The 16,098-nt window shown below is 40.6% G+C and overlaps 1 protein-coding gene across 5 annotated transcripts in view; it reads left to right on the forward strand.

The window, feature by feature from the left end:
* The window catches only part of amot (angiomotin), a 184,842-nt gene that overhangs the window by 84,438 nt on the left and 84,306 nt on the right, over positions 1-16,098 (forward strand). The gene's annotated exons all lie outside the window — the stretch shown is intronic.

Raw genomic sequence — 16,098 nt, forward strand, 5'->3', positions numbered from 1 at the left:
TTTTCTCTTATCTCTGGATGGTCTGGAGGGTGGGCGGCTCCTGAGGGCATCGGCATTGTGGCTGTGGTGGTGGGGGGTTCCTGGGGCTCCTCTCTGCTCTTCCCTGGGATGGGGAAGGCAGCCTTCCCTGTGTTGGTATCTCTTGGGCACCTTTGCTCTGGGGGTCCCTTCAGGCAACTGGGGTTCAGGTTCCCCTGGCGTCTGCCTCAGTTCTCCGGGGGCAGGTCTTTGGCCCCTCACCACCACTATTGAGCATTTTTCTTATGGAGAAACCTTACATCCACAAGTGCACTCTCACAAATAACTACAGGTGCTTGGATTCAGGTATTTATAGATTCACTTCTATACAGAAAACCTCTGTTATTATCTTTAGCTGTCACTTTATACATTTTGTATTAAACAATATTATATATTCTTCAGTGATGGTATGAAGGCATTGTTTTTTTGTACCTGTAATACCTTCTTCTTTCACCTTTTCTCCCTTTTAGAATTTTGTCTCATCTGTTTCACTCCTTTTTTTCGTCTTCTACCTTCCCGTTTCTGTGTCCATTGAACATGAAATACTCCCAGCATAAAATCTAATAAAGCTTCTTTCATATATAAATCAAGTGGAGCACTATGGCGAAAGCAGTAAGGCTCCACTTGTGAAAATAAAATCTGTTGAGCTCTTTTTGGCATTAAGATAACATTTCTTAATGCCACATTGCCAGACAGGACACACAAAAAAATAACTGTTTAACCTGTTATTAACATGTGGTAACGTGGTTTTTCCAAGCTGTCTTTAAATGTACTATGACCGTCCGGTGGACAGTGCTGCTAGATTGGGTGGGTTTCTGCCCAACTGGGCTTTTTTGAACATGCTGGGCTGGAAACAATGGCGTCAGGTGGTTTGTTTAAATTTGGCAGGATTTTTGAAAGAAAGAAATCTTTATTTCTAATTGCAATTGTTACTGTTTGTTGACCATGCGGTCACCCCAGGTTCTTTTACTGAATGATGTGGTGTTTCTACTGTAAAGTCTGTAGGAGTAAAAAGACTCATGAAACGATAATTATATTCACCATATTTAATATAAAAGGCAGAGAAAGGCTTCAGTTCAGTACTGTTTGTCACACAAAAACGCTAACGTAATTTACGGAGAGAAAGAGACAGAGAAAAAGAGTGAGACTCAGAGCGAGCAAGCCTCATGTTCATCCTTCACCCAGACCTTTTATAGGATCAGTTGTGTTACACCCTTTCAGGGGCATGTACAGCATGATAACAGCCTTTCATTCATCACATTGGTGGAGAGGACTATAATGCATATGTGTCCCAGCCGACACGTTTATCCAATCAGTCATTCTGTCCAATCTAAGTATATCAGCCTCTGGCCTGCCCTTACAATTTCCCCTGTTGATGTGCCCCAAAGGCACATCATAACAAAACAGTCCAAATGTCTGTTAGCCCCCCCCCCCCACACACACACACACACACACCTTGTTGCTGTGCCCCAAAGGCATGTCACAATAAAAGCAGTTCCATAAATGGGCTGGACAAACATCAATGGAAACATTTTAGCACCAATCAGCATGAATAATTCATAATTCAGCATTTACCATGCAAGACCACAGTCTCAACATTTATCTACAATTTAGGGTTCAACTAATTGAGCTAGGCCTGTTTTAGGTTCCTATGCGCACATTATTTTAATTTTACATTAAACTAGGTAAGCTAAGATTGTTCAGTAACCAAGGTCAAACTCTACTCTACCTCCACCCCGAAAAACCTCCTACTTGGTCCTCCACTCTTCATTCCCATGGATAAGCATCCATCACCTTCATACCTTAAAAATCCAGGAGTATCAATAGGGGGCATCACAGGGCAGGCATGGCCTTTCCCCACCAGAAAATGCCATCCCCTCTAAGAGACAGTAAGAACTGATGAGACCCCCAGGGAAATCCCCCTCTCGGCCAATCTGAGCAAGAAGACCCCATATTGAATCTGAAAATGATCATTACCAAATATTTTAAGGATCTTTGGTGCAAATCAGATCCTGGTTCTCCCTATGTCAAAGCAAAATATTGCATAAACTGTGGGTCTTGGTGTGTGGGTCTAAAGCACACAGTTTCCATTCTTTATCATAAAACAATAGTGATCAACTTAATGCAACATCACAGTGTAGATGTCATAACACATAAAATCAAACATGATCATGGAAGTCAGTGGAATAGAAAAGATGAAAAAACACAGTAACACAATATAAAAAGAGTCCGTACGTCAATAACGCAAGTAAATAAAGCCTTCAGGCCATTCAGAGCATGTGGCAGACGTGAATCTAATCACGCATAAGTGCTCTGCTCAGGTTTCTCAGGCAACTGTTCTGTTTCGGAACAAGAAATCATAGTTCTCTGGCTTGTTCCTCCCAAATTTCTTAAGTCCTTTTCTTGCGCCTCCACTTGAACAAGACGATTGAGTTGGATGGCAGTGAGTGTTCAGTCCTGGCTCGGGCAATGAGCATTTTATTCCCAGTAAAATGCTCCGTGAAGATAGTTGGCAGACATCTGCAGCAGTTTTTCTCTGTAATTCTTAACCAAATTCCTCCAATGTGTGTCTCATCTTTCAATGTCTGACAATTGAAAGTTCTCTGCAACATAATTTTATCATCTTATTAATTTTATGGCTACTGTGTCAAGGTTCATCTCACCTCATTTAACACAGTCAGTCTCAACAAAGAACTGTATTAATACCTTTCGGAAACTTCTTGCTGAACCAGCTCTAAAATACTTCATGTTTTCTGAAAAACCCAAACAATAAACCCTTATGTTTGTAAAATATGTACCATTATGTAGATTTCCAGAATTTCATTGTAATTTTAATCAGAAGCATTCCTACATATCTTTTGTCCTATTTTGAAAAGTCGTAATTGGTTGATATTCAGGAAGTAGGGGTAGCCTAAAGACAGGAAGTAGTTCTGTTACTCAGTTTCAGCTTGACGTGCATCAAGCCAAATTACTTTTAATTGAATACTCCTTTCGCCTAAAACGAAGAGCAATTCTAAACACTTTAATTTCCTATTTTAATAATTTCTGTTGGTTTTAACAGACAGTTTATCTACTCAACCCTGGTTGTACTCTATATACCTGTTTCACTGAGTTTGAAACAAACCTTTGAATTGTAAGATCATCCTGCGAACAATAATCCTATGTTTCTCTTTAAAAACATCTCCCCCTGTTCATTTAACTGCCCCATACAGCTCTAGATAAAAAAATAAGACTTTAAACGTGTTTCATTCTTCTAACACTTGTTTCATTGATAATACAAGCAATCACACTTGCAACCTCATGCAATTCAGCCCTTTATTAAGTATCCTGTTCTCAGTTTTCATGTGTTTAGTCTAAACCTTGAAAAATTTAAGCAGACATTACTCAGTGATTTTCTTACATTTTAATTTATCTATTATTATTACCATTGCATTTCCTACCGTTCTCCCAAAATTAGGCAGCAGTGTCTGTGTAATTTCATCACCCTGTGATTCATAAATCCTTATTTTATGTTAGCACCACTTCTTGTTCCAGCAGATTAATCATGTGAATAAATTAAGTTTTCTCCAACCCTAGAATTTGCATTTTCGTATCATTATCAATCGCTGCCTATTGTGATGATTGAAGAAATTGTGCAGTTCCTTCAACCTCTTTAAATATCGACCACCTGTGGTTAAATTTGCGCCTCTTTTAATCCTCCGTTCAGCCTTGGTAGCTGCAGTTTACTCTGTGGATTAAATAAATTATTTGACGATAGCGTCTCTGCGCCCCGTATTTGTCTAGACCTTTGTAATTGGACATCTGTGTTTTGAGTGTGGACCTGGTCAGGACAGAGAAAGTCCTCTCTGATGCGTCTTCTTTTGGCAACCACAGCAAACGCCAAAAAACCTTTACAGTCAGTGGTAGGTTTTAGGTAATCCCCGTGAGACCATCTCGTCGTTTCCTGTGTCCAACCTGGTTCCAAGTGTCTCGGCCATCCAGACACTTTCACCACCTGTGACAAATTCATAATAGTTTTAAATCACAGCAGATTGTCCTGGGTGTCTCAACACCCCCTGTGTGTGAAATGTCTCTCCACTACTTCCACTTTGAGCAAAACTATGGTCATGCCTTCCCATAGGCTGAATCATGAAGCATCGTTGTAAGCCCAGGATGTTAGCTCATGTCCTGTTAAGTGTCTTGCTTTAGACCCCAGTTATCCCAAGATGCAAACTGCTGAATCTCATATTTAAATGTTCTTCCCTCTAAAGTCCAAGAGTGTGTTCTAGGTGCGTTTCCTGGACGCCAACCTGTCCAGGTAGTGTTCATGACCCCGTGCAGTTGAAATCCATCATCTGTAAAGCAAAGCAGTCATGCATAGTCCTGTTCAAGATGTTCCTTGCACAGCAGGAGTTACAATGTTGGCCGCTATCGTAGCTCTGATGTTCCTCAACCTTTATGTATTGATATAATTTTCAAGCTGTTATCCTCTTATCATCACCTTGTATCCAGGAGTCGCTCTACTATCCTGACCAGATCCAAAATATCCAACTAATCTAATTGGCCTTGTTTCTTTTCTGTATTTAAGAGGATAATCATTAAACTATCCTAGCCCTTGGGGCGTGGTGGTGGCGCAGCGGGTAGCGCGACCCACGTACGGACGCGGTCGACTCGGGTTCGACTCTGACCCGCGGTCCTTTGCCACATGTCTCTCCCCCTCTTCCACCCCCTTTCTGTCAGCCTACTAATCTCAAAAGCGAGCCACTAGAGCCGCGAAAACAAAAGCAAAACTTATCCTGGCCCAACGGCCCCTGGGCAATTAGTTAGCTAAACTCAATAATATGTGTATTCGTTCATCAGTATGTTTTAATATCTGGTTAAAAGGAGAACTATTGTGTTATTTGCGTTTGAGCGGAGAGATGTTAAGTCTCCTTAAATCTTTTAGGTAACTGCGTGCAATTCCAAACAATTTTCACTGGTGCTGTAATCCCCAATTTACCCATGTTAGTTAGTAGAATATATCATTATTCTAATCTTGCAGTTTTATCCATTTAAGCCCGTGACCGTTGTGGCACTTTGTTGATGTCTGCCGGAGTGGCAGATTAAGGCGGCATCCTAGTTATTTGATTCTTATTTGCAAGTCTGCTTAAAATATCCAGCAAATGTGGTGTTTGCAATTTCTCCTTCGCATCAGCAGGTAGTGTAAAAGTTCAGAGTGTATTCTGCTTATATTGAAAAATTTATTTACTCACTCGTTCATTCATTGATTCTTTTATCTTTTTAACTGTTGATGTAATCCCCACTTCAACTCCCTCACCCACAAGTTTTTCTTGTTTATATTTTTTGCTCATTTATGTGCATCTATTTTTCCCCATATCGTCTGAATTGGGTACATTTTTCTTACCCACTTTCTTTTAAAGCTTAAACGGCCCATCTATGTATTACACTTGTTGCTTCAATTACCAATATTCATATGTTGTCAAACTTGATTATGGTAATATTATTTATTAAGCTGCTCTATGCTTCCATCAAGTAAATTAACATTATGGTGCAAATAAATTTTCTTAGCGGTGTCCCCTTTTATTTGTCATGCAAGTTGACCAGCATTGTCCGTGAAGCGTCATTCTCCAATCGTCGTGTCAGAAACCACAATGAACTCCAGCATTTTGCCAATATGGATTTTTCCAAAATCACATTGTCTAGTAAAATCATTGATCATCTTCTTCATCCATAGTGTAGTGTCCATAAATTGAAAAACAATTACAGTAAAACAATCGCAAACATTTCACACACAATGTTTTCCTCCAAAACAAAGTAGACATAAAAGGTCTTCACCTTTCCCTCAGGTGTGAATCCCTTTAAAATTTAAATAAGCAAAATATTTTACAGTGAATTCATCCTCTTTGTATAAAATCCAATCAAAAATAAAACAGATTTTCTTAACCCTGGTAGTTTCATATTTCCCCGTTAAACCTTTATGCTGCTCCTGCAAACATTCTTAACATTTGTCCAAAATCTTTATCAAAAACTGGATTAGGCAGAAATCAATGGAATCACCTTTTTCTGTGTCCCCCTGTATCAGCCCTTCATGACCGCTGCTGCACCGTTTGGTGCTCACTCGCACCTGAAAATGTCTAAAAAGAGAGCACATTCCAACTATATTGACCAGGTTTCTTTGCAAAGAAAAGAGCAGAAAGCAGGATAGAAGTGTTAATACCGGTCAGTAGAAAGGCAAACAAACAAAAATGATAATGCCACCACCTTTCTCCTCTGGAAGATTTCAATAATACCTGGCATAAGTTGGTTAAAACTTAGCATAATTTTGTCCTATCTGTTTATCCCTTCATGTCCAAATTTGATTATGACTTCTTACTGTACTCCTGCTAGAGCTCACTTCTCAGAGTCTTCTGTTGGAAGAAAGGTGGCCTTTTAGAATCCTTGTCCTGTATTTGGAAGTATCAGCTCAGAAAAAGCTATTATGTTAGTATTTAGGTAGGGCATGCAGTCAAAAGAAAATCTGGTCCTGTTAGTGTTTTAGTGTTAAACGTGATGTTTCTAAGTTCTTGGCTGATCCTGGGAAGGTTTTAAAACTTTATAAACTATCTGTAGAACTCCCTTGTGTCAGGGTTCTCTGTGTTGTCCTACTCTATTCTACTCCTCAGGTGGTTATTGATGGCTGGAGGGCGCGTCCCACACCTGCGGCTCGTCAGAGGCAGCTTCCTCTGGCTTCATAAGCAGAGCTAAGACAGACGGAAGATGCCAGAGCCTTAAACCAGTCGTGGTACGACGTGGCCTCTGACCAGCTCCTGGAACCTGTTTGTGAAGTTTTATCGTCCTACCTTTGTCCTACTAATCCTGGTTCTCCTGTTTGTCACAGTTTTGGTGCTTGGATGCACTCACCTGTCTCGAAGTCCCGTCCGAAGGATCAGACCAGTGGAATTTCCTCGCTCAGATTCTGCTCTGGCTCTCCCCCTCATACTCCCTTGGTGTTACCAAGTCGGGCCTGAGGTTCCCCTCCCGGATTCCACTGGTGCTCTCTGAACTCTCTGCACTCTGGTGAAACCGTCTGTCGCTCCAGCCAGTTGAGGCTCGCTCCGGATCCCTCGCCAGCTCCATCTGCCGCCCTCCAGCCACTAGCCACCAACACCACCTAGGGTAGGCTCACGGAGTTCCCTCGGTACTCCTTCCCCCGGTTAGCTCTGCCCAGCTAATGGTAAGCAGCGTACCTTCTGGCATATTTCCTGGTTCAAGCCCTTTAGTCATTTCTCTCCTCTCACTTCGCAGTCTCTCCCGTTTCGACGTTCAGTCCTCGCCTAGGCTACTTGCAGCCTCGTCTTTGTTGTCTGCGATTTTCTTAAATAAACATCTTAAAACTGTGTTTGGTCTCCCGTTCGTATCTGCATGTGGGCAAAACATCTGGAAACCATGACACCTTGAATATAGGGTAGTTCATTGTTATTGTTTTGATGCGGGTTTTTCGCGCATGCGCGCCGGACAAAAGGCGAACACAATGGCGGACGTAAACAGAGAAACTGACGAGTTCTCCACGTATTTTTCTTCTTTAGATAACGTACTACAAGATAGTTTTAAGAGTAAGTTGATGGTTGATGGTATCAGATTGCCAGATCCACACAGCAAAAGCCTGAAGGGATGGAGCGAGTCTGTGAAATCCTGGCCAAGGGTTCCGTACTGCGACATACAGCTGCCTTATAAAGACAGCAGGCCAGTACAGACGAGAGAGCACGAAAGCCCCTGAAACCACTGGACGGCTACAATTATTTTATATCAGGAAAAAGGCTCCAGCAACACCCGCGACGCCATGAGGGATTAAGCGGTCAGAAAATGGATGGATGGATGGATGTTGTGCACATGTTTGTGCAACAGCAGAAAGCGGCGTCGGACACAGGCAGCGTCTTATCAAAGAGGAAGACCCGCCCGGTAGGTTAAAAAAAATAAATTTCACTACGGATTATTAAAGTGTTTTTGTCTTGTTAAAATTGGTGTAGGTGTCGGCGACATTGCAGCGTAAACACAGAAGTACTAGCGCCCGTGAACGGGGGCGTAATAGCAGCAGCAGCTGCTGTAGCTGCTTGCAGCAGCGGCTACAGCAGCTAGCAGCAGCAGCGGCGGCTTCTCCGGCCCGTGTAGTGTTTACGCAGCAGCCACTGGCTTCTGCTGCCGCAGCCCGTGAACGGGCGGAGCAGTCGCTGCCTGCTCCGCCGCCGTTGTCTGAAGCAGCAGCAGCGGCTGCTGCTGCTTCAGAAAACGGCTGCTGCAGCATTGACACCGATTCTCCGGCCCGTGTTGCGATGGCCACCTCCCCTCCGCCGCTATTTAAGTAGAACAATGACTAGAGCAGAATTAAGTTGTATTTACCGGAGATGAAGTGTAGACTGCAAATTCTGTCGTAGTGTGATGGCTCCCCCCGTCCATTGGGAGTGTCTGCCTGCGGTCTTTTCATTGAAAATATCAATTTCTTTCTTCGTCCTTCCTCCTTCGGTAAACGGCAGAAACGTACATCCAACGATTTGGAATGCCTCTCTGTGCAACCGGGAGCACAACAAGTCGTAGGCATTGTTTAGAATCCAAAAATAAACGAAGTAAAAGTACGCTCTAAATCACCCGTTTTGTCATGTAGTAGACGAGAACAGTACTGTTTTTGCCTACCCGCGGGACCCGGATGTAGCGCTGACGTCACGCGGGTCCTACCCTATAGTCACATTACTGGAAATGCCAAAAATAAAAGCAAATAAAAATGTAACAAAGAAACAACCAAAATACAAAAATAAACAACGAAAATATGTTTTCCAAGGAGCACAATTATGTTTGTCTCAATACATAGATTATTAACTTATTTCTTTCTGGTCCCCTTGACCATGCAAATTTAGTTATTAATGCTTTTGAATATATACAATGTTCCAAATCTCAGTTGGTCTAGGGTGAAACTTTTAAAGTGACTTGATTTACACTTTGTCTGACATCATTATTCATCAGCAAAAACAATGATTTTTTCTTTAAGTTTATAAATTTCTTGTGTTTTTTGCAATGGTTAGTTTCCCCCCGCAATTTCAGCACATCGACAACACTACCCTAAAGCAAAACCAAGATCAATAACAAGCTATACAGAAAAAAACTGAATTTTAACCCTTCAGATCTGAAGCTCCCATCATTTCGCCAGGACCAGAAACTCCGTGCTAGAACATCATTGGACCATCATGCTTAACAGACCACAACTCTATAAATAAAAACACAAGATCCTCTAAGCAGTAAGCCTTTTCGTGTATTTACAATCTAAGCGTCCAGGCTACATTTAACTTATCTGATTGCAGACACTTGGTGTCCTTCAATAATTATTAGAAATTCCCTTTCACCTCTCCTGTGGACATCATCTGAAAATTTTTTCTATCTCCAGCCCATCAAGGCCATAACACACCAAGCCAGCCGAGCAATCTCTACCTGGGTTTAACTTCTGGTCAGATTTGTTTTATCATATCTTTTTATCTCTGTTCAGGCCAAACTGTCCCTCCGCGGATCACCTCAGCCCAGCGCAACATGACAACATAAACTGATTGTGCAATAGATGACGTGCTTAATGTGGCCTTTCGACATCTTGAGGCTCGTCAAAATTCCTCTCTTAGCAGCAGTAAATTCTTAGTAAAAATTCTCCCTTAAAAAAAAGAAACCCATCATATCCAGTTCAATTTTATACAGTTTTGATTAGAGCCAAAGTACACATTCTACCTGCATTTTATACATGTATTAAATAAAAAAATCATGCAATTAATCTGTCATATTCTCCTCATATGCTGTTTGTCATTCTATTAATATTCTAAAATCACAATATAAAGAGCCTTTAATCTGGTATTTCCACAGCTGTCATGAATCCATTGTCAAATACAAGCTCAGTGCATTTTAATAGTGTAACCCTGAATACAGCTAGCCTCGTGAGACCATCCTGATCTCGCGAGCTTTCAAGGTTTCACTCGCAGATCAGTCTGGCTACTCTCCGTTGAAGAAAATTTGGAGCCGTTCACCAAACGAACGTCCAATCAGCGTTGGCTTTGAGGCGGGTTGAGGTGTGACGCAACGGGAAGCGCGTCAGTTCAGTCTAAACAACATGGCGGCTTCAGCCGATGAAACTAGCGTTAGCGTGGCTATCGAGCAAGTTTTATCGGAATTACAGAGTATTTCTTTGCTGAGCTAACGAGCCTTTACCTGCAGCAGCAAGAGTAGCTTGGCTTGTGGTCGCTCGTAAGCGACGACGAATCTGATTGGTTTATTTGGCCCGTCTATCACCAACACAGGCCAATCAGCTAACCAGTATTTTCGCCCCTTCCCAAAATTACTTCAACGGAAGGTTTCCAGATGGATATGCGGAGCAAATCTATCTGGCAGAGCCAGGTTAGAATACAGCCCCAACGCCTCTGGTTTACTGTGCTCCATAATTAAGCTCCAAACAAAAAAGCCAAAAGCCTTTATGAAGGCTTGTCCCTCGTTCCAGTTATTTCTAAGAACCCTGAGATATTTTTCATTCAAGCCATGTTAATATCTTCGTGTATCAATTTAATTTGGGCCGGACATGTAATTTGAAATGCGTCTCTCCTTTTTCCTCTTGGAAGTTTTTAGGCAAATGTTTGTGGTTATTTGGGGTTTCCAAAAAATGTATCTACAGGACTGTCTCAGAAAATTAGAATATTGTGATAAAGTTCTTTATTTTCTGTAATGCAATTAAAAAACATGAAATGTCATACATTCTGGATTCATTACAAATCAACTGAAATATAGCAAGCCTTTTATTGTTTTAATATCGCTGATTATGGCTTACAGCTTAAGAAACCCCAAAAATCCTATCTCAATGTGCGCTACAGCATCGAATAACGAGGATTTTCTCATGTTCGGGGGGGGGGCTTAAGACTTTTAAAATGTCAAATGCCATATACTTTTATGTTATGTTGTAAAAATATCAAGTACTGAGAAAGTCATGTGCTGAAATATTTTGCTTTTTATTAATTTAAATATATATGTTTAACATTTATAAATATATAAATAACAATATACAAAAACATATATTTACATATGTGTATACATATATATACCTATATACATATACACATACTTGTATATACATATATATATATATATATATATATATATATATATATATATATATATATATATTTAATATGAATAACATGTAAAATATTTCAGCACCTAATTTCCTAGTAGTTGATAGTGTTAGTACATCCACTGACTGTAGAATTACCTGTGAAACGTTTTCACTCAGCCAGAAAACTGCTTGTTATGCAAGCAAATCCTATGGGATTCTGTGAGAGTAGGGAGTAGCAAGATGGCGGCCAGTGACTTCAGTTTTCGGCAAAATCAGCACTCTAGTGTATTATATAGCTCAGTGGTTTATACACAATGGAAATGCATTAGTCGGTCCCCAAGGAAACCCTTCCCCCACGCAGTTCCGTTTCCGGTTTACTTTTTAATCTTATTCCCCCCCCCCTTTTTATTTATATTTATTTTCTTTATTTTTTATTTATTTATATATATTTTCCTTTGGCCAGTTTCCTTTACTTTATCCATACGGTCTCTCTGATTGGAAAAGCGGCTTTTAAGCTATCTTTATGAGATTGCTAGGGGGCCATCTAAAATCAATTTCTGATTTGGGTGGTAGCTTCTAAAACATCTTAGGGATGTTTTTGGACTTCAAACCAAAGCCCCTGCGTGCCTGTTCTTCGGAGGGTAGCTTTTCTACTGTGTGAAGACAAAGAAAAATAAATAAATTATATATATATATATATATATATATATATATATATATATATATATATATATATATATATATATTAGGGCTGGGCAACGATTAAAATCTTTAATCGCGATTAATCGCATTGTATGCGCAAACTCCAACAATGAACTACAAAAGTAGTGTAAAGAGCACTTTTTATTAATTAATGTTCTGCTGCCATATGAACAAAAGTGTTGTAACATTTGTAGTACTTATCAGTAATACATATTTAGTGTAAAGCTCAACTTAAACATGTAAAACAAAAAATAGCAATAATAATAAATTAAAGCTTATTGCCACTGACAGGAAATTCTCTTTATGGGGAAAAAAATCTACCAAAAACAGGCTATTTCTGAGGTAACAGCAGGGAGCAGCATTACCATTTTATGTTCAATACCAAAGTGTGAAGCACAAAAAAGGTCTACAGTAGCTATCCACTTCGCCATTACATTGGTTAGCTTCTCTGAGTCATTGAATTGTTTGGTGATGTCTACAGTGTGTTTGGCAATTAAGTGATATGTTAAGCTCAAGGTGCTCCGGTGATAAGAAAGTTTAACTTGGCATTGGTTACAACCAGGCCAGCTGACAGCTTTGCTAGGGCCCGGGACAACGCAGTCTTTTTGGGCCCCCCCTATACACCTGCCGCCACCACACACACACACACACACACACACACACACACACACACACACACACACACACACACACACACACACACACACACACACACACACACACACACACACACACACACACACTCTCACACACACACACACACACACACACACACACACACACACAAAAAGTCAACTTAACTGTATACTTCATGCCCTGGGAATCTCTGTATTTTATACTGGATATTTTCAACCCATCTACTGAATTTAGTGCACTAGTTGATCTTTTCTTCATAAGAGAACAGCAAGCACTGCAGCCAAAATATGGCCTTTTTTGACCTGCTGTATATTAGCCAGTCCCTAAGCTTGATGTATCATGAAACTGTTGACCTTTTGGGTTTTGTGGTTTTTATTTTATTAATACAATTAAATAATAATAATAATAATAATAATAATAATAATAATGTTATGTTCAGTGTTTTTTCGCTAATCCACCTCTTATATCTTTCAATCCTTATGTAATTTTGTCTGTGATGTGTGCACCTGCCTGTTGCTTTAATCCTATAAATTTCCCCGTCGTGGGAAATAAAAAAGAATTAGCTAATGTTATCTTATCTTAAATAACACTTTTTAATATATGTACTGGGTTCTTTCAAGGTCTTAATTACATTTTCTGTGTGGGCTCCAGTAACATATGATAGATAATATCTACTTTGAAAGTTAACATGAAGTGCTGCTGAAGATGACCACTGATCTACCTGGATGTTCCATGGAGGACTGAAATGCCTCAGTCAGTGACGTCTGTGGGTCTGTCGGGGCAATAACAGAAGTTTCATCTCCTCTCTCCGTTTCTGTGGCTCGACGTTTTCTTGCTCATGTTTTTTCACGTGCTTAGATAAATTTGTTGTGTTTCCACTAAAATTAACCGGCTTTTTACAAAACATACAGCTTGATTTCATTTACGGTATTAAAATAAAGCCAAACGGTGCTACTTTCCCTGTTCATGTTTTTCCGCTGCTGCGGTCTCTCTCAGCAACGCGATTGTTTGTGTGTTGAGTTTGTGTGAGAGCTGAGTGGGCGGGCCAGACTGAGCCTGCGTGCCGATTGGCTGGCGCCGCTGAGCCATGTACGAGAGGGGAGGGGGAGCAGCAGAGTGCTGCCGTGAGCGCGCTGCAGTCAGCGCGCGTGCTGACTGACACTGACTGAAAGCATGTGAGCAACATGCGTTAATGCGCAATAAAATAAATATCGCCGTTAATAGTCTAATGAATTAACGCGAAATTAACGCGTTAACTTGCCCAGCCCTAATATATATATATATATATATATATATATATATATATATATATATATATATATATATATATATATATATATATATATATATATACACACACACTACCGTTCAAAAGTTTGGGGTCACCCAAACAATTTTGTGTTTTCCATGAAAAGTCACACTTATTCACCACCATACGTTGTGAAATTAATAGAAAATGGAGTCAAGACATTGACAAGGTTAGAAATAATGATTTGTATTTGAAATAAGATTTTTTTTACATCACACTTTGCGTTCGTCAAAGAATCCTCCATTTGCAGCAATTACAGCATTGCAGACCTTTGGTATTCTAGCTGTTAATTTGTTGAGGTAATCTGGAGAAATTGCACCCCACACTATCAGAAGCAGCTCTCACAAGTTGGATTGGTTGGATGGCCACTTCTTGCGTACCATACGGTCAAGCAGCTCCCACAACAGCTCAATGGGGTTCAGATCTGGTGACTGCGCTGGTCACTCCATTACCGATAGAATACCAGCTGCCTGCTTCTGCTCTAAATAATTCTTGCACAATTTGGAGGTGTGTTTAGGGTCATTGTCCTGTTGTAGGATGAAATTGGCTCCAGTCAAGTGCTGTCCACTGGGTATGGCATGGCGTTGCAAAATGGAGTGATAGACTTCCTTATTCAGAATCCCTTTTACCCTGTACAAATCTCCCACCTTACCAGCACCAAAGCAACACCAGACCATCACATTACCTCCACCATGCTTACCAGATGGCGTCAGGCATTCTTCAAGCATCTTTTCATTTGTTCTGTGTCTCACAAGCGTTCTTCTTTGTGATCCAAACACCTCAAACTTGGATTCATCCGTCCACAACACTTTTTTCCAGTCTTCCTCTGTCAAATGTCTGTGTTCTTTTGCCCATCTTAATCTTTTTCTTTTATTGGCCAGTCTCAGATATGGCTATTTCTTTGCCACTCTACCCTGAAGCCCAGAATCCCGCAGCCGCATCTTCACTGTAGACACTGGTGTTTTGCAGGTACTATTTAATGAAGATGCCAGTTGGGGACCTGTGATGGGTCTGTTTCTCAAACTAGAGACTCTAATGTACTAAATTCTTGCTCAGTTGTAAAACGCAGCCTCCCACTTCTTTTTCTACTCTGGTTAGAGCCTGTTTGTGCGGTCCTCTGAAGGGAGTAGTACACACTGTTGTAGGAAATCTTCAATTTCTTAGCAATTTCTCACATGGAATAGCCTTCATTTCTAAGAACATGAATAGACTGTCGAGTTTCAGATGAAAGTTCTCTTTTTCTGACCATTTTGAGCGTTTAATTGACCCCACAAATGTGATGCTCCAGAAACTCAATCTGCTCAAAGGAAGGTCAGTTTTGTAGCTTCTGTAACGAGCTAAACTGTTGTCAGATGTGTGAACATGATTGCACAAGGGTTTTCTAATCATCAATTAGCCTTCTTAGCCAATGAGCAAACACATTGTACCATTAGAACACTGGAGTGGTAGTTGCTGGAAATGGGTCTCTATACACCTATGTAGATATTGCACCAAAAACCAGACATTTGCAGCTAGAATAGTCATTTACCACATTAGCAATGTATAGAGTGTATTTTTTTAAGTTAAGACTAGTTTAAAGTTATCTTCATTGAAAAGTACAGTGCTTTTCCTTCAAAAATAAGGACATTTCAATGTGACCCCAAACTATGGAACGGTAGTGTGTGTATATATATATATATATATATATATATATATATATATATATATATATATATATATATATATATATATATATATATGAAGCAGGGAGGATAAAGGCTGGTCATCTGATCAGTGTCATGCGGCTATACGACTAGGCGAAACGTGGCCGTGGGGAAACGGCTCTGGGTCCTATGCGGGTCTCAGGCCTGTGAAGCTCAGCCCTGCAGGGCAGCAGCATGTGGAGACGGGGAATGCAGCATGGGGAAGTGGGGCCTCCACTCAGCTTGGCTGGCGTAGCTGCCCTTGTGGAGCCTTCAGAAATGTCAAGCTAGCTTGACCGAGGTCACAGCAGGACAATGAAATAGCGTGACAAACAATAAGGAAGCGACCAAAGCAGAGCACATTCCACAGTCCAGCAGGTGACCAAAGCAGAACATAGTCCAGAAATAGTGAGTAGTTTGATTGTGTCTGACATTTTGCAAGGAGTGTGAAGCAGCAGCGAAAACGCGCCAGCATCCTCTCACTACAGGGAGAGCTAATAGGTTTCAGAGTAAAATGTGATCCAATGTCTGGATATGTGGTCTTTTACTGGTAAAATCGACCGGATCCACTTTGCTTTTCATCAACTGACTTTCTGCCTGAACGATCCATTCAGCTTCAGATTGAAGTGGAGTTGGTGCAGCTAACGTAAAAAAATAGAACAGCT

The sequence above is a fragment of the Fundulus heteroclitus genome, chromosome 11 (assembly GCF_011125445.2).
Source record: "Fundulus heteroclitus isolate FHET01 chromosome 11, MU-UCD_Fhet_4.1, whole genome shotgun sequence".
NCBI lineage: Eukaryota > Metazoa > Chordata > Actinopteri > Cyprinodontiformes > Fundulidae > Fundulus > Fundulus heteroclitus.